The sequence below is a fragment of the Zalophus californianus genome, chromosome 5 (genome assembly GCF_009762305.2).
Source record: "Zalophus californianus isolate mZalCal1 chromosome 5, mZalCal1.pri.v2, whole genome shotgun sequence".
Lineage (NCBI taxonomy): Eukaryota > Metazoa > Chordata > Mammalia > Carnivora > Otariidae > Zalophus > Zalophus californianus.
The window spans coordinates 98,378,502-98,396,813 of record NC_045599.1 but is presented as its reverse complement, the minus strand read 5'-3'; positions in this window follow the sequence as shown (position 1 = coordinate 98,396,813).

Below are 18,312 nucleotides of genomic sequence, written 5' to 3'. Positions count from 1 at the left end.
GCTCTATTTTCAACTGTTTGAGGAACCTCCGTACTGTTTTCCAGAGTGGTTGCACCAGTTTGCATTCCCACCAACAGTGTAGGAGGGTTCCCCTTTCTCCGCATCCCTGCCAACATCTGTCATTTCCTGACTTGTTAATTTTAGCCATTCTGACTGGTGTGAGGAGGTATCTCATTGAGGTTTTGATTTGGATTTCCCTGATGCCCAGCGATGTTGAGCACTTTTTCATGTGTCTGTTGGCCATTTGGATGTCTTCTTTGGAAAAATGTCTGTTCATGTCTTCTGCCCATTTCTTGATTGGATTATTTGTACTTTGAGTGTTGAGTTTGATAAGTTCTTTATAGATTTTGGATACTAGCCCTTTATCTGATATGTCATTTGCAAATATCTTCTCCCATTCTGTCAGTTGTCTTTTGGTTTTGCTGTTTCCTTTGCTGTGCAAAAGCTTTTTATCTTGATGAAATCCCAATGGTTCATTTTTGCCCTGGCTTCCCTTGCTTTTGGCGATGTTTCTAGGAACAAGTTGCTGCAGCTGAGGTCAAAGAGGTTGCTATCTGTGTTCTCCTTTAGGATTTTGATGGACTCCTGTCTCACGTTTAGGTCTTTCAACCATTTGGAGTCTATTTTTATGTGTGGTGTAAGGAAATGGTCCAGTTTCATTCTTCTGCATGTGGCTGTCCAATTTTCCCAACACCATTTGTTGAAGAGACTGTCTTTTTTCCATTGGACATTCTTTCCTGCTTTGTTGAAGATTAGTTGACCATAGGGTTGAGGGTCCATTTCTGGGCTGTCTATTCTGTTCCATTGATCTATGTGTCTGTTTTTGTGCCAGCACCATACTGTCTTGATGATGACAGCTTTGTAATAGAGCTGGAAGTCCGGAATTGTGATGTCGCCAGCTTTGCTTTGCTTTTTCAACATTCCTCTGGCTATTTGTGGTCTTTTCTGGTTCCATACAAATTTTAGGATTATTTGTTCCATTTCTTTGAAAAAAGTAGATGGCATTTTGATAGTGATTGCATTGAATGTGTAGATTGCTCTAGATACCATTGACATCTTCACAATATTTGTTCTTCCAATCCAAGAACATGGAACCTTTTTCCATTTCTTTGTGTCTTCTTCAATTTCTTTCATGAGTATTTTATAGTTTTCTGAGTACAGATTCTTTGCCTCTTTGGTTAGATTTATTCCTAAGTATCTTATGGTTTTGAATGCAATTGTAAATGAGATCGACTACTTAATTTCTCTTTCTTTTGTCTTGTTGTTGGTGTATAGGAATGCCACTGATTTCTGTCCATTGATTTTATATCCTGCCACTTTACTGAATTCCTGTATGAGTTCTAACAGTTCTGGTGTGGAGTCTTTTGGGTTTTCCACATAAAGTATCATGTCATCTATGAAGAGAGTTTGACTTCTTCTTTGCCTATTTAGACGCCTTTTATTTCTTTTTGTTGTCTGATTGCTGTGGCTAGGACTTCTAATACTATGTTGAATAGCAGTGGTGAAAGTGGACATCCCTGCTGCGTTCCTGACCTTAGGCGGAAAGCTCTCAGTTTTTCCCCATTGAGAATGATATTCACTGTGGGTTTTTCATAGATGGCTTTTATGATATTCAGGTATGTGCCCTCTATCCCTAGACTCTGAAGAGTTTTGATCAAGAAAGGATGCTGTACTTTGTCAAATGCTTTTTCTGCATCTATTGAGAAGATCATATGATTCTTGTTCTTTCTTTGATTAATGTATTTTATCACATTGATTGATTTGTGGATGTCGAACCAACCCTGCAACCCAGGGATAAATCCCACTTGGTCATGGTGAATAATCTTTTTAATGTACTGTTGGATCCTATTGGCTAGTATTTTGGTGAGAATTTTTGCATCCACCTTCATCAAGGATATTGGTCTGTAATTCTCCTTTTTGATGGGGTCTTTGTCTGGTTTTGGGATCAAGGTAATGGTGGCCTCATAAAATGAGTTTGGAAGTTTTCCTTCCATTTCTATTTTTGGAACAGTTTCAGGAGAATAGGTATTAATTCTTCTTTAAATGTTCAGTAGAATTCCCCTGGGAAGTCATATGGCCCTGGGTTTTTGTTTGTTGGGAGGTTTTTGATGACTGCTTCCATTTCCTTTGTGCTTTTAGGTCTGTTCACGTTTTCTATTTCTTGCTGGTTCAATTTTGGTAGTTGATACATATCTGGGAATGCATCCATTTCTTTCAGATTATCTAATTTGCTGGCATAGATTTGCTCACAATATGTTCTTATAATTGTTTGTATTTCTTTGGTGTTGGTTGTGATCTCTCCTCTTTCATTCATGATTTTGTTGATTTGGGTCATTTCTCTTTTCTTTTTGAAAAGTCTGGCCAGGGGTTTACCAATCATGTTAATTCTTTCAAAGAACCAGCTCCTAGTTTCGTTGATCTGTTCTACTGTTCTTTTGGTTCCTACTTCGTTGATTTCTGCTCTGATCTTTATTATATCTCTTCTCCTGCTCAGTTTGGCCTTTATTTGCTGTTCTTTCTCCAGCTCCTTTGGTTGTAGGGTTAGGTTGTGTATTTGACCTTTCTTGTTTCTTGAGAAAAGCTTGTATTGCTGTATACTTTCCTCTCTGGACTGCCTTTGCTGTATCCCAAAGATTTTGAACAGTTGTGTTTTCATTTTCATTGGTTTCCATGAATTTTTTAATTCTTCTTTAATTTCCTGGTTGACCCATTCATTCTTTAGTAGGATGCTCTTCAGCTTCCATGTATTTGAGTTCTTTCCGACTTTCGTCTTGTGATTGAATTCTAGTTTCAAAGCATTGTGGTCTGAAAATATGCAGGGAATGATCCCAATCTTTTGGTACCAGTTGAGACCTGATTTGTGACCTAGGATGTGATCTATTCTGGAGAATATTCCACGGGCACCAGAGAAGAATGTGTATTCTGTTGCTTTGGGATGGAATGTTCTGAATATATCTGTGAAGTGCATTTGGTCCAGTGTGTCATTTAAAGTCTTTATTTTCTTGTTGATCTTTTGCTTAGATGATCTGTCCATTTCAGTGAGGGCAGTGTTGAAGTCCCCCACTATTATTGTATTGTTGTCAATGTGTTCCTTTGCTTTTGTTATTAATTGCCTTATATAATTGCCTGCTCCCATGTTAGGGGCATAGAGATTTACGATTGTTAGATCTTGTTGGATAGACCCTTTAAGTAGGATATAGTGTCCTTCCTCATCTCTTATTACAGTCTTTGTTTTAAAATCTAGTTTGTCTGATATAAGGATTGCCACCCAGCTTTCTTTTGGTGTCCATTAGCATGGTAAATGGTTTTCCACCCCTTCACTTTCAATCTGGGGGTGTCATTGGGTCTAAAATGAGTCTCTTGCAGACAGCATATCGATGGGTCTTGTTTTTGTTCCAATCTGATAGTCTGTGTCTTTTGATTGGGGCATTTAGCCCATTTACATTCAGGGTAACTATTGAAAGGTATGAATTTAGTGCCATTGTATTGCCTGTAAGGTGACTGTTACTCTCTATTGTCTGTGTTCCTTTCTGATCTATGTTACTTTTAGGCTCTCTCTTTGCTTAGAGGACCCCTTTCAATATTTCTTGGAGGGCTGGTTTTGTGTTTGCAAATTCCTTTAGTTTTTGTTTGTCCTGGAAGCTTGCTTTTTATCTCTCCTTCTATTTTCAATGACAACCTCGCTGGATATAGTTTTTTTGGCTGCATATTTTTCTCATTTAGTGCTCTGAAAATATCATGCCAGTCCTTTCTGGCCTGCCAGGTCTCTGTGGATAGGTCTTTTGCCAATCTAATGTTTCTACCATTGTAGATTACATATCTCTTCTCCTGAGCTGCTTTCAGGATTTTCTCTTTGTCTCTGAGACTCGTAAGCTTTACTATTAGATGTTGGGGTGTTGACCTATTTTTATTGATTTTGAGAGGGGTTCTCTGTGCCTCCTGGATTTTGATGCCTGTTTCCCTCCCCAAACTAGGGAAGTTCTCTGCTATAATTTGCTCCAGTATACCTTCTGTATCTCTCTCTCTTTCTTCTTCTTCTGGGATCCCAATGATTCTAATGTTGTTTCGTCTTTTGGTATCGCTTCTCTCTCGAATTCTGCCCTCGTGATCCAGTAGTTGTTTATCTCTCTTTTTCTCAGCTTCTTTATTTTCCATCATTTGGTCTTCTATATCGCTGATTCTCTCTTCTGCCTCATTTATCCTAGCAGTTAGAGCCTCCATTTTTGATTGTACCTCATTAATAGCCTTTTTTGATTTCAACTTGGTTAGATTTTAGTTCTTTTATTTCTCCAGAAAGGATTTCTCTAATAACTTCCATGGTTTTTTCAAGCCCAGCTAGTATCTTTAAAATCATCATTCCAAACTCTAGTTCCGACATCATATTAATGTCCTTATTGATTAGGTCCCTGGCAGTCAGTACTGCCTCTTGTTCTTTTTGTTGAGGTGATTTTTTTTCCTGTCTTGTCATTTTGTTCAGAGGAGAATAGATGAATGAGAGAAGAAAATGCTAACAGGGTAACAATGTCCCCAGAAAATATACACTAAACAAATCAGAAAAGACCTGAAACCGGGAGAAAAGAAAGGGAAAGAAAGAAAAAAGAAAAAGAAAAAGATAAAAACAAATAAACAAAAAAAACAGGATATGATCAAATATGATCAGGCTGATGCATAGATCAGTGCCACACACTAGATTTGGGGCATATTTTGGTCTGTCAGAAGAAAGTGCCTCCTAAAATTTTAAAGAAAGAAAAACTTGTATATGTTCAAAAATAAGAGTTAATATGATGAAGGGATGGAATATGATTGTAAAGATGAAAATTATAAAAGATTTTATAAAAGGAATTGATAAGAAGTTGGTTGAAAAAAGAAAGAGGATTAAAAAAAAAGGGGGGAGAGAATGTGATCAGGCAGGAGACTAGAACAAAGCCATACACTTGAGATTTAGGGTATATTTTGATCTGTTAGAAGAAACTATCTCAAAATTTTAAAGAGGGAACAACTTATATATATATACACCAAAAATAAGGGTAACAACTATGAAGGGATAGAATATGACTCTAAAAATGAAAAAATATATTTTTTAAATGGATTGATAAGATGTTGGTTGAAAAAGGGAAAATGAAAAATTAAAAAAAAAAAGACAGTTAAAAAAATTAACTTTGAAAGACTAAAGAATCATGGTAAAAAAAAAGCCATGAATTCTATGTGCAGTATTCCCCTAGCGCTGTAGAGTAAACTTGGTCTTGGCTGGCCGTTCTTGCTGATCTACTGGGGGAGGGGCCTGTTGCCGTGGTTCCCAAATGTCTTTGCCAGAGGTGGAATTGCCCTGCCCTTGCTGGTCCCAGCTAAGGAATCTGCTCGGGTTTGCTCTCAGGAACTTTTGTTCCCTGCAAGCTTTCCGTACAGCTTTGGAGGACGAGAGTGAAAATGTCGGCCTCCCAATCTCCACCCCGGAGGAGCCGAGAACTCAGGGCCCCACTCCTCAGTGAGCCCCCAGAGAAAAGCAATCAATCACTCCCATCTCCCCAGTCTCCGGCCACACTCCGTGCTCACCTGGCCAGTAACGGAGTGTTTCTATCTCTGGCACCCGACCCCGTGTGGAGTCTCCAAACCCAGCAGATCCCTGCAGTGTGCTCCCGCGCCACTCTTCCCAGGGGAGGAAGGGAAGTCTCCCTGGATCTGCCACTTGTTGGGTCCCTGCTGGAAGAGCAGTGGCCCAACTGTGCTGTGGATCATGGTTTATGGCAACCCCGAGCTGAGAGCTCGATCCTCAGCTCCATCTCTGCAGCCGGCTTCCTCACTCTGATACCTGGGAGCTCTGCTGCACTCAGGCACCCCTGGTCTTCCTGTGATCCTGAGGGTCCTGAGACCACACTGTCCCAGAGAGGGTTCCACCCCCTGCTTAGCCACTGGAGCGACGTCCCTCAGCGGAGCAGCCTCCTACAAGTTCTGATTTTGTGCTCCGCTGTTCTATCACTTGCCAGTAGTGGCTGACAGAGGCCCCTTCCCCATTGTCTATCTTCCTGACTATCACCTCAGATTCACTTCCCCATACGTCCTACCTTCCAGTAAGTGGTCGCTTTTCTGTTCAGAGAGTTGTTGCTATTCCTTTCTGTGATCACCTGTTGAGTTTGTAGGTGTTCAAAATGGTTTTATCCCTATCCAGCTGAATTCCTGCAACCAGACGAAATCCAGGTCTCCTATTCCTCCACCATCTTGCTCCGCCCCCTCTACAAATATTTCTTTAAGATACAATGCAAATAGAATAGCTTAGCTAAGAGTTAAGCATATTTTAAAATTTGGTAGATAGTATCAAGTTGCCCTCTAGGATGCTTCACAACAAAATTGTGTATATCAAAGAACTTCTTATTTTCCTCTCAGCTCTTGTTAATATGTAATATTTTAAAATGCAATCAGATAAGTGTAAAATATCTTAATATTGTCTTTATTTTAATTTCTGTATTTACTGGGAAAGTTAAGCATATTTTCATGTTAGCTATTTATATTTTCTTTCCTCTGAACTACTACTTCTTATCCTTTGCCTAATTTTATAAAGATATCTGTTTTATTGATTTGTGAGTGGTTTGTGTGTGTGTGTGTTTATAAGCTTTTTTTTTTAAGATTGTATTTATTTATTTGTCAGAGAGACAGAGAGAGAGAGAGCACAAGCAGGGGGAGAGGCCGGCAGAGGGAGAAGCAGGCTCCCTGTTGAGCAAGGAGCCTGATGCAGGGCTCAATCCTAGGATCATGACCTGAGCTGAAGGCAGATGCTTAACCAACTGAGCCACCCAGGTGTCTCTGTTTATTATAATCAACAAAATGCCTCATTTTGGAGGGGAAAATACCTGAAGCTCATATGTATAAAGTAAGGCCATTTCCCATTTCCCATACCACCTCTGAACCTTCCATAAACCACCATATCTCTCACCTTGGCCAAGTCCAGGGAACTGGTCCTCCTTTTATTACAGTCACATATGGCTTTTAGTCTATACATTGTATTATTAGGATTACTTTTATCTGTCACATTAAACTTTAATAACAAACTTATTCTGTTTTTTTTCCTGCATGTATATTTGGATAGAAATTAGATATTGTGGTTATTTTGGAAATTTGGACCAACTAAGGCTGTTTTACAGCCACTAAGTCTGAATTAGAAATGTGGTAAATAAGGCAAGCTCTGGAATCCAGATTATATTTTATATTTTTCTTTTGCAAACGGCAGAGCCATAGCTATAGACCAGTTTATACAACTTGAATAGAATTGTGTAGGAATTGTTATCTGAGACCCTCCTTCTGAGAATATAGGTCAGACTGGGTCAATTTATCAAGGAAGAAATACAAATTCCTACTTTTTAATTTTAGTTGTAGCTATCAAGAGTTTACATAGGGTAATCCTAAGCAAGGTTGAGTCAAATTCATAATACAAGTGAAAACTTAACTGGTTAGGTCTGGCTGCTTATATGAACATAAAATAATTTGTTTCCATTTCTTTGAATTGACAAGGTACATATTACATGATTCTTCCAGTGACTATTTTTTCACTCACTATAACCACTGTCCTTTTCATGTGGATTTTCCTGGTGAGTGCCTTGAGAGTAGAAGACTGCTTCATTACTTTTTGAATCCCTCTCAGCCTTTGGCATAGTGCCTTCCATGTCTCTAGGCACACTATGCTCAGGAAACTATTGATTATAAAAGAATAGATGCTGCTGATACTGACAATAAGAATAACAGTGATAATAATAACTAGAATTGAGTGACCTAACAACTATTTCACTGCTTTTTATTTTTTATTTATTTTTTATATGTAGATATTTTTTAAAAGATTTATTTATTTATTTGAGAGAGAGAGAGAGTGAGAGCAAGCAGGGGGAGGAGGAGAGGGAGAGTGAGAGAGAGAATCTCAAGCAGACTCCCTGCTGAGCATGGAGCCTAATGCAGGGCTCGATCCCATGACTGTGAGATTATGAGCTGATCCAAAATCAAGAGTTGGATGCTTAACCAACTGAACCATCCAGGCACCCCAATTCACTGCTTTTTTTAAAAATGAGGAAACAGAGGCACATAAAGGTAAGGTAGAGATTGGGCCTAGATTCTGACCCAAGCATGCTGACACAGTATGCTGGACTCTAGTTGCTGTGCTATGTACAATTCAAAGTCAGCCAATGTGTATAATTTTATAAAATACTGCATTTTTTGCAAATCTGTCACCTTCTACTAGGCCTCATGTTTATTGATGTCAGGTGTCCATCTTGTTTATTTTTGTTCTTCCAGGCTGTAGCACAGTGTTTCTGGCACAGAAGAAGCTCATAATAAATGGTATTAAAGTAGTGATTGGATGAATGTCATACCCTTCCACCAGAAACTTCCAGTGCAAAGTCTAAAATTCCAAATCTTTTATGGCTGTCAGATTGCATATTTCTATACACATTGAGTACCACATGAATGTTAATTAATGATATGACTGAAGTTAATAATATTTTTTCTTCACATTGTCACAAAAGTGGGTGGTTGTATTAGTCAGTCATTACCACATAACAAGCATTCCCAAACCTCAATGATTTAAAACAACAACGATTTACTCCTTATCTCTTGTGTGTGGGCAGGCACAAATTTGGCTTTGTTTTCTTTTCTTTTTTTATTTTTTATTGTTATGTTAATCACCATACATTACATCATTAGTTTTTGATGTAGTGTTCCATGATTCATTGTTTGTGCATATCACCCAAGGCTCCATGCAGAATGTGCCCTCTTTTTTTTTTTTAAGATTTTATTTATTTATTTGAGAGAGAGAATGAGAGATAGAAAGCGTAAGAGGGAAGAGGATCAGAGGGAGAAGCAGACTCCCCGCTGAGCAGGGAGCCCGATGTGGGACTCGATCCTGAGACTCCAGGATCATGACCTGAGCCGAAGGCAGTCGCCCAACCAACTGAGCCACCCAGGCGCCCAGAACATGCCCTCTTTAATACCCATCACCAGGCTAACCCATCCTCCCACCCCCCTCCCCTCTAGAACCCTCAGTTTGTTTTTCAGAGTCCATCGTCTCTCATGGTTTGTCTCCCCCTCCAATTTAATCCCCTTCATTCTTCCCTTCCTGCTATCTTCTTCTTTTTTTTTTTTCTTAACATATATTGCATTATTTGTTTCAGAGGTACAGACCTGTGATTCAACAATCTTGCACAATTCACAGCACTCACCATAGCACCTACCCTCCCCAATGTCTATCACCCAGCCACCCCATCCCTCCCAGCCCCCCCATCCCTCCAGCAACCCTCAGTTTGTTTCCTGAGATTAAGAATTCCTCATATCAGTGAGGTCACATGATACATGTCTTTCTCTGATTGACTTATTTCACTCAGCATAACACCCTCCAGTTCCATCCACGTCATTGCAAATGGCAAGATCTCATTCTTTTTGATGGATGCATAATATTCCATTGTGTATATATACCACCTCTTCTTTATCCATTCATTGTCGATGGACATCTTAGCTCTTTCCATAGTTTGGCTATTGCAGACATTGCTGCTATAAACATTGGGGTGCACATACCCCTTTGGATCCCTACATTTGTACCTTTGTGGTAAATACCCAGTAGTGCAATTGCTGGATCGTATGGTAGCTCTATTTTCAACTGTTTGAGGAACCTCCATACTGTTTTCCAGAGTGGTTGGACCAGCTTGCATTCCCACCAACAGTGTAGGAAGGTTCCCCTTTCTCCGCATCCCCGCCAACATCTGTCGTTTCCTGACTTGTTAATTTTAGCCATTCTGACTGGTGTGAGGAGGTATCTCATTGAGGTTTTGATTTGGATTTCCCTTATGCCAAGGGATGTTGAGCACTTTTTCATGTGCCTGTTGGCCATTTGGATATCTTCTTTGGAAAAATGTCTGTTCATGTCTTCTGCCCATTTCTTGATTGGATTATTTGTTCTTTGGGTGTTGAGTTTGATAAGTTCTTTATAGATTTTGGATACTAGCCCTTTATCTGATATGTCATTTGCAAATATTTTCTCCCGTTCTGTCGGTTGTCTTTTGGTTTTGTTGACTGCTTCTTTTGCTGTGGAAAGCTTTTTATCTTGATGAAATCCCAATAGTTAATTTTTGCTCTTGCTTCCCTTGCCTTTGGCGATGTTTCTAGGAAGAAGTTGCTGGGGCTGAGGTCGAAGAGGTTGCTGCCTGTGTTCTCCTTTACAATATTGATGGACTCCTGTCTCACGTTTAGGTCTTTCAACCACCTGGAGTCTATTTTTGTGTGTGGTGTAAGGAAATGGTCCAGTTTCATTCTTCTGCATGTGGCTGTCCAATTTTCCCAACACCATTTGTTGAAGAGACTGTCTTTTTTTCATTGGACATTCTTCCCTGCTTTCTCGAAGATTAGTTGACCATAGGGTTGAGGGTCCATTTCTAGGCTCTCTATTCTGTTCCATTGATCTATGTGTTTTTGTGCCAGTACCATACTGTCTTGATGATGACAGCTTTGTAATAGAGCTGGAAGTCCGGAATTGTGATGCCGCCAGCTTTGCTTTTCTTTTTCAACATTCCTCTGGGTATTCGGGGGCTCTTCTGGTTCCATACAAATTTTAGGATTATTTGTTCCATTTCTTTGAAAAAAGTGGATGGTATTTTGATGGGGATTGCATTGAATGTGTAGATTGCTCTAGGTAGCATTGGCATCTTCACAATATTTGTTCTTCCAATCCATGAGCATGGAACATTTTTCCATTTTTTTGTGTCTTCCTCAATTTCTTTCCTGAGTATTTTATAGTTTTCTGAGTACAGATCCTTTGCCTCCTTGGTTAGATTTATTCCTAGGTATCTTATGGTTTTGGTTGCAATTATAAATGAGATCGACTCCTTAATTTGTCTCTCTTCTGTCTTGTTTGTGTATAGGAATGCCACTGATTTCTCTGCATTGATTTTATATCCTGCCACTTTACTGAATAACTGTATGAGTTCTAGCAGTTCTGGTGTGGAGTCTTTTGGGTTTTCCACATAAAGTATCATGTCATCTGAAAGAGTGAGAGTTTGACTTCCTCCTTGCTGATTTGGATGCCTTTGATTTCGTTTTGTTGTCTGATTGCTGTGGCTAGGACTTCTAATACTATGTTGAATAGCAGTGGTGATAGTGGACATCCCTGCTGCATTCCTGACCTTAAGGGGAAACTCTCAGCTTTTCCCCATTGAGAATGATATTTGCTGTAGGTTTTTCATAGATGGCTTTTATGATACTGAGGTATCTACCCTCTGTCCCTATACTCTGAAGAGTTTTGATCAAGAAAGGATGCTGTACTTTGTCAAATGCTTTTTCTGCATCTATTGAGAGGATCATATGATTCTTGTTCTTTCTTTTGTTAATGTATTGTATCACGTTGATTGATTTGTGGATGTTGAAACAACCTTGCAGCCCAGGGATCAATCCCACTTGGTCATGGTGAATAATCCTTTTAATGTACTGTTGGATCCTATTGGCTAGTATTTTGCTGAGAATTTTTGCATCCATGTTCATCAAGGATATTGGTCTGTAATTCTCCTTTTTTGATGAGGTCTTTGTCTGGTTTTGGAATCAAGGTAATGTTGGCCTCATAAAATGAGTTTGGATGTTCTCCTTCCATTTCTATGTTTTGGACAAGTTTCAGGAGAATCGGTATTAATTCTTCTTTAAATGTTCAGTAGAATTCCCCTGGGAAGCCATTTGGCTCTAGGCTTTTTTTTATTGGGAGATTTTTGATGACTGCTTCAATTTCCTTAGTGGTTATTGGTCTTTTCAGGTTTTCTATTTCTTGCTCGTTCAATTTTGGTAGTTGATACATCTCTAGGAATGCACCCATTTCTTCCAGGTTATCTAATTTGCTGGCATAGATTTGCTCACAATATGTTCTTATAATTGTTTGTATTTCTTTGGTGTTGGTTGTGATCTCTCCTCTTTCATTCATGATTTTGTGGATTTGGGTCATTTCTCTTTTCTTTTTGATAAGTCTGGCCAGGGGTTTATCAATCCTGTTAATTCTTTCAAAGAACCAGTTCCTTGTTTCGTTGATCTGTTCTACTGTTCTTTTGGTTTGTACTTCATTGATTTCTGCTCTGATCTTTATGATTTCTCTTCTCCTGTTGGGTTTAGGCTTTATTTGATGTTTTTTCTGTAGCTCCTTTAGGTGTAGGGTTAGGTTGTATATTTGAGACCTTTCTTGTTTCTTGAGAAAAGCTTGTATTGCTGTATACTTTCCTCTCTGGACTGCCTTTGCTGTATCCCAAAGATTTTGAACAGTTGTGTTTTCATTTTCATTGGTTTCCATGAATTTTTTTAATTCTTCTTTAATTTCCTGGTTGAGCCATTCATTCTTTAGTAGGATGCTCTTTAGCCTCCATGTATTTGAGTTCTTTCCGACTTTCGTCTTGTGATTGAGTTCTAGTTTCAAAGCATTGTCGTCTGAAAATATGCAGGGAATAATCCCAATCTTTTGGTACCGGTTGAGACCTGATTTGTGACCTAGGATGTGATCTATTCTGGAGAATATTCCACGGGCACTAGAGAAGAATGTGTATTCTGTTGCTTTGGGATGGAATGTTCTGAATATGTCTGTGAAGTCAATTTGTTCCAGTGTGTCATTTAAGTCTTTGTTTCCTTGTTGATCTTTTGCTTAGATGATCGGTCCATTTCCATGAGGGGGGTGTTAAAGTCCCCCAGTATTATTGTATTGTTGTCAATGTGTTTCTTTGCTTTTGTTATTAATTGCCTTATATAATTGGCTGCTCCCATGTTAGGGGCATAGATATTTACAATTGTTAGATCTTCTTGTTGGATAGACCCTTTAAGTAGGATATAGTGTCCTTCCTCATCTCTTATTACAGTCTTTGTTTTAAAATCTAATTTGTCTGATATGAGGATTGCCACTCCAGCTTTCTTTTGGTGTCCATTAGCATAGTAAATGGTTTTCTACCCCCTCACTTTCAATGTGGGGGTGTCTTTGAGTCTAAAATGAGTCTCTTGCAGACAGCATATTGATGGGTCTTGTTTTTTAATCCAATCTGATAGCCTGTGTCTTTTGATTGGGGCATTTAGCCCATTTACATTCAAGGTACCTATTGAAAGATATGAATTTAGTGCCATTGTATTGCCTGCAAGGTGACTGTTACTCTATATTGTCTGTGTTCCTTTCTTGGCTATGCTGCTTTTAGGCTCTCTCTTTGCTTAGAGGACCCCTTTCAATATTTCTTGGAGGGCTGGTTTCATGTTTGGAAATTCCTTTAGTTTTTGTTTGTCCTCGAAGCTTTTTATCTCTCCTTCTATTTTCAATGACAACCTCGCTGGATATAGTATTCTTGGCTGCATATTTTTCTCATTTAGTGCTCTAAAGATATCATGCCAGTTCTTTCTGGCCTGCCAGGTCTCTGTGGATAGGTCTGTTGCCAATCTAATGTTTTACCATTATAGGTTACATATCTCTTCTCCCGAGCTGCTTTCAAGATTTTCTCTTTGTCTCTGAGACTCGTAAGTTTTACTATTAGATGTCGGGGTGTTGACCTATTTTTATTGATTTTGAGAGGGGTTCTCTGTGCCTCCTGGATTTTGATGCCTGTTTCCTTTCCCACATTAGGGAAGTTCTCTGCTATAATTTGCTCCAGTATACCTTCCGTATCTCTCTCTCTTTCTTCTTCTTCTGGGATCCCAATGATTCTAATGTTGTTTCGTCTTATGGTATCGCTTCTCTCTCGAATTCTGCCCTCGATCCAGTAGTTGTTTATCTCTCTCTTTCTCAGCTTCTTTATTTTCCATCATTTGGTCTTCTATATCGCTGATTCTCTCTTCTGCCTCATTTATCCTAGCAGTTAGTGCCCCCATTTTGATTGCACCTCATTAACTGCCTTTTTGATTTCGATTTGGTTAGATTTTAGTTCTTTTATTTCTCCAGGAAGGGTGTCTCTAATAACTTCCATGCTGTTTTCAAGCCCAGCTCGTATGTTTAAAATCATGATTCTGAACTCTAGGTCCAACGTCATACTAATGTCCGTATTGAGTAGGTCCCTCGCAGATGGTATTACCTCTTGTTCTTTTTGCTGAGGTGATTTTTTTCATCTTGTCATTTTGTCCAGAGGAGAATAGATGAATGAGAGAACAAAATGCTACCAGGTTAACAACGTCCCCAGCAAATATACTCTATCAAATCAGAAAAGACCTGAAACCAGGGGAAAAGAAAGAGAAAAAAAAGAAAAAGATAAAGATAAAGAGAAAAACAGAACAAAACAAAACAAAAAAAGCAGAATATGATCAAATATGATCAGGCTAGTGCATAGATCAGTGCCCCACACTAGATTTTGGGTGTGTTTTGGTCTGTTAGAAGAAAGTGCCTCCCAAAATTTTAAGGAAAGAAAGACTTATATATGTACAAAATAAGGGCTGATACAATTAAGGGATGGAAGATGAATGTAAAGATGAAAATTTAAAAGATTTTATAAAAGGAATTGATAAGATATGAAGTTGTTTGAAAAAAGAAAGAAGAATATTTAAAAAAAGAAAAAAAGGGAGAGAATATGATCAGGCAGGAGACAAGAACAAAGCCATACACTAGTGATTTCAGGTATATTTTGATATTTTAGAAGAAAGTGTATCTCAAAATTTTAAAGAGAGAACAACTTATATATATATGCCAAAAATAAGCATAACTACTATGAAGGGATAGAATATGACTCTAAAAATGAAAAATAAAAATGTTTTTTTTTAAAGGGATTGATAAGATGTTGGTTGAAAAGGGGAAAAATTTTTTAAGAAAAAGTTAAAAAAATTAAGTTTGAAAAACTGAAGAGTCATGGTAAAAAATCCATGAATTCTATATGCAGTATTCCCCTAGCGCTGGAGTTCTGCCATTCTCCTTGATCGGTAAACTTGGTCTTGGCTGGCTGTTCTTGCTGATCTTCTGGGGGAGGGGCCTGTTGCCGTGGTTCCCAAATGTCTTTGCCAGAGGCGGAATTGCCCCACCCTTGTCTCTCCGGGCTGAACAATCTGCTCAGGTTTGCTCTCGGGAGCTTTTGTTTCCTGCGAGCTCTCAGTACCGCTTTGGTGGACGAGAGTGAAAATGGTCTCCCAATCTCTGCCCAGAGAAGCTGAGAACTCGGGGCCCCGCTCCTCAGTGCACCCCCAGAGAAAAGCATTCAGTCACTCCCGTCTCCCCGGTCTCCGGCTGCACTCCGTGCTCACCTGGCCTGTGACCCAGCGTTTCTATCTCTGGCACCCCGACTCGGTATAGAGTCTCCAAACCCAGCAGATCCCTTCAGTGTGCTCCCACTCATCTCCTCCCGGTGGAGGAAGGGGGGGTCTCCCTGGATCTGCTGCTTGTTGGGTCCCTGCTGGAGGAGCAGTGGCCCAACTGGGCCGCAGATCACAGTTTATGGCAACCCCTAGCTGAGAGCCCGCGCCTCGGCTCCGTCTCTGCAGCCAGCTTCCCCCACTCCGATACCTGGGAGCTCTGCAGAACTCAGGCACCCCCGGTCTTTCTGTGACCCCGAGGGTCCTGAGACCACACTGACCCGCGAGGGTTCCAACCCCAGCTTAGCCGCTGGAGCGGTGTCCCTCAGTGGAGCCGACTTCTAAAAGTTCTGATTTTGTGCTCTGTGGCTGTATCACTTGCCAGAAGCGGCTGAAGGAGGCCCCCTCCCCCGCTGTCTATCCTCCCGAATATCGCCTCGGATTCACTTCTCCGCACGTCCTACCTTCCAGAAAGTGGTCGCTTTTCTGTTCATAGTGTTGTTGCTATTATCTTCGATCTCCTGTTGAGTTCGTAGGTGTTCAGAATGGTTTGATCCCTATTCAGCTGAATTCCTGAAACCAGACGAAATCCAGGTCTCCTACTCCTCCGCCATCTTGCTCCGCCCCCCAAAGTTGGCTTTCTAAGCTGGAGTGGGCCCCAGGCTGGTACTTGAATCTAAATATGTTTCAGTGTCTCTCATCTTCCTTGGGTCAGGATATTTCATGGGGCAGTTTCTTTTTACAAAGATGGCAGAGGTACATGAGGACAAGCACAACACAAGCCTTATTGGCTAAAACAAGTCACATGACTAAGCCCAAAGTTAAAGTGGAAACTGTATCCTCCATCTCCAGTGGGAATAACTGCAAATTCTATGGAAAAGGACATAGATTCTGACAGTGGTAAATAATGGATTCAGTAATTCGGTCTATCACATTTGTACTGACCAAGCAAGTGGTAGAGAAAAACATTTAGAAACACCAACAGCAAAATTTTGATTAAGCCCTTAAACAAATGTAGAAGTTTGAGGCAAAATCCAAGCCAATTTTTATTTAATCACAGTTTTCTTCCACCCTTCCAACAAATGTAGATAATATTACAGTCATTTCTAGAGTAATCAACTGTGGTATCCCAAACAGAAGATTATAACATCAGCTGGAAACTGAGAAGCAGGACAGTTGAAGGCTTACAAAAAAAAATCTCACTTGGATTCCAGTGATACCTCGCAATAAGGAGAGAGGGTAGGTGCAGGAAAATTAAGAAATTAGCAACACAAACACAATTGTATCCCAATAGAAGACGGGGTTTGTCATTAGAGGAAGCATCAGAGAGAATCTGAACATCAGAAAATGAAACATGAAGTAAATGTGACTGGCCTTGAACAGTAAACACTGAAAGATATTTATGAAAAATAGGAAGGTGGTAAGTCTAGTAAATGAAAACAGAGAAAAAAAGATTTCCTTTTGATTTACACCAAGAGCATTATCTTGTGTATATTTCTCTTAAAGCTTCTCAGGCTTATGGCATGAGGGGGTACAGAACAATATAAGAGTGATTATTCCAGTGTTTCAGTCTTTGAGAGTCAGAAATGAGCTATTCACATCCAGGCTTTCTACTCATTTGCAGGTTCACAGTTGGGTATGCCTTATCCTTTCTTGAGACTGCCCCAGAGCATCTGTATAGCTGTGTCAATGGCTGGGTCCAAATGAGGATCAGAGAGCAAAGCTGAGACATAAACTTGTACATAAACAAAATACTTCATATTCTACTTAAAGATAAAAATAATAAGGGGAAATGCCTCATGAAGTAGCAATCCTTCTGCAATAGCTGAACATTTCCCTGTAACTTTTCTGTGTTTTTCAAGCAATTTTCTTTATTTTCCCTTACATGAAATGACAAAGACCTGCAATTTCTCACCCCTTGGTCCAAATTGTGTCATTTTCTAGTCTCTCAGGCATTTACTGTTTTATACCTATATAAATGTGTGTATACTTATGTATACACACAGACAGGGCAAAAATGTGAACATTGTCTTGGCAAAATGTTCTTTATACCTAGTTTAATAGAAGGGACAATAGGTATGATATGAAAAATGCATTTTGATAAGTATAAAAACAAGATACAACAACTGTTCCACAAGAGAACGTGTTCCTCAGTTCCCCATCCTTACCCCATCAAAGGTAAATTTGCTATAGAATGGGATTAAATTTATCAAAATGTGAATCAATCAATCTCTCATCACTGTCCCTACTTCAATCTCTCATCGCTTTCCCTATTTCTCAGGCCAAGAATATATTAGAACTGTTCTTATATTCCTAGTGAAAAAGCAGATACACATTTAAATACTAGAAGTCATAGGATCATTAAAAAAAAGCTGTAGTATTTTTTTCTGAAAAATCTGATTACGATTATAGAAATCCATGGTGTGTCAGGAGATAGAATAAATCCTCTGACTTGACTACTTTTCCAATATTACATAGAAATAATTCACATACTTCCTGTGTCTTTCTCTATGCACACACAAACCATGGGAATTTTAGCATATTGGTATATACCTAGTATAGACTGGCCCAAGAGATAATAAGCTCAATTGGAAGTTACTACCTCCTACCCAAATCATTCATATAAAAAAGGGGAGAAGTTTGGCTTTCACCTTGGGAAATTCATACTGCCTTTCATATCCTACTTTCTTACATTCATTCAAATCTGTGCTTATTTAGTAAGTGTTTTGCAGGTCAGATATTCTGATAAATACCAAGAATTAGATTAATGAGACAAGGGCACTACTGTTGAGAAACTCATAGTCTAAAGTAGAAAATAGCCATATAAACAGTTATAAAATGATGAGAAAATATCAGAGTTATAGACAGAGCACTGTGGAAGCAGGAAGAAAGCAATTAGCTTTGTCAACAGTAGTCCAGAAGGGCTGCAGATAGAAGGTGCACATGTGCTGGATCTTGAAGGATGAGTGGAAATCTGCCTAGTACAGATAAAAATGGAGGATGTACCAAGGGAAAAAGCCTTTGCAAATTCACTGAGGCATTCTCTACCATTTCTTCATAGACTTAATTGGA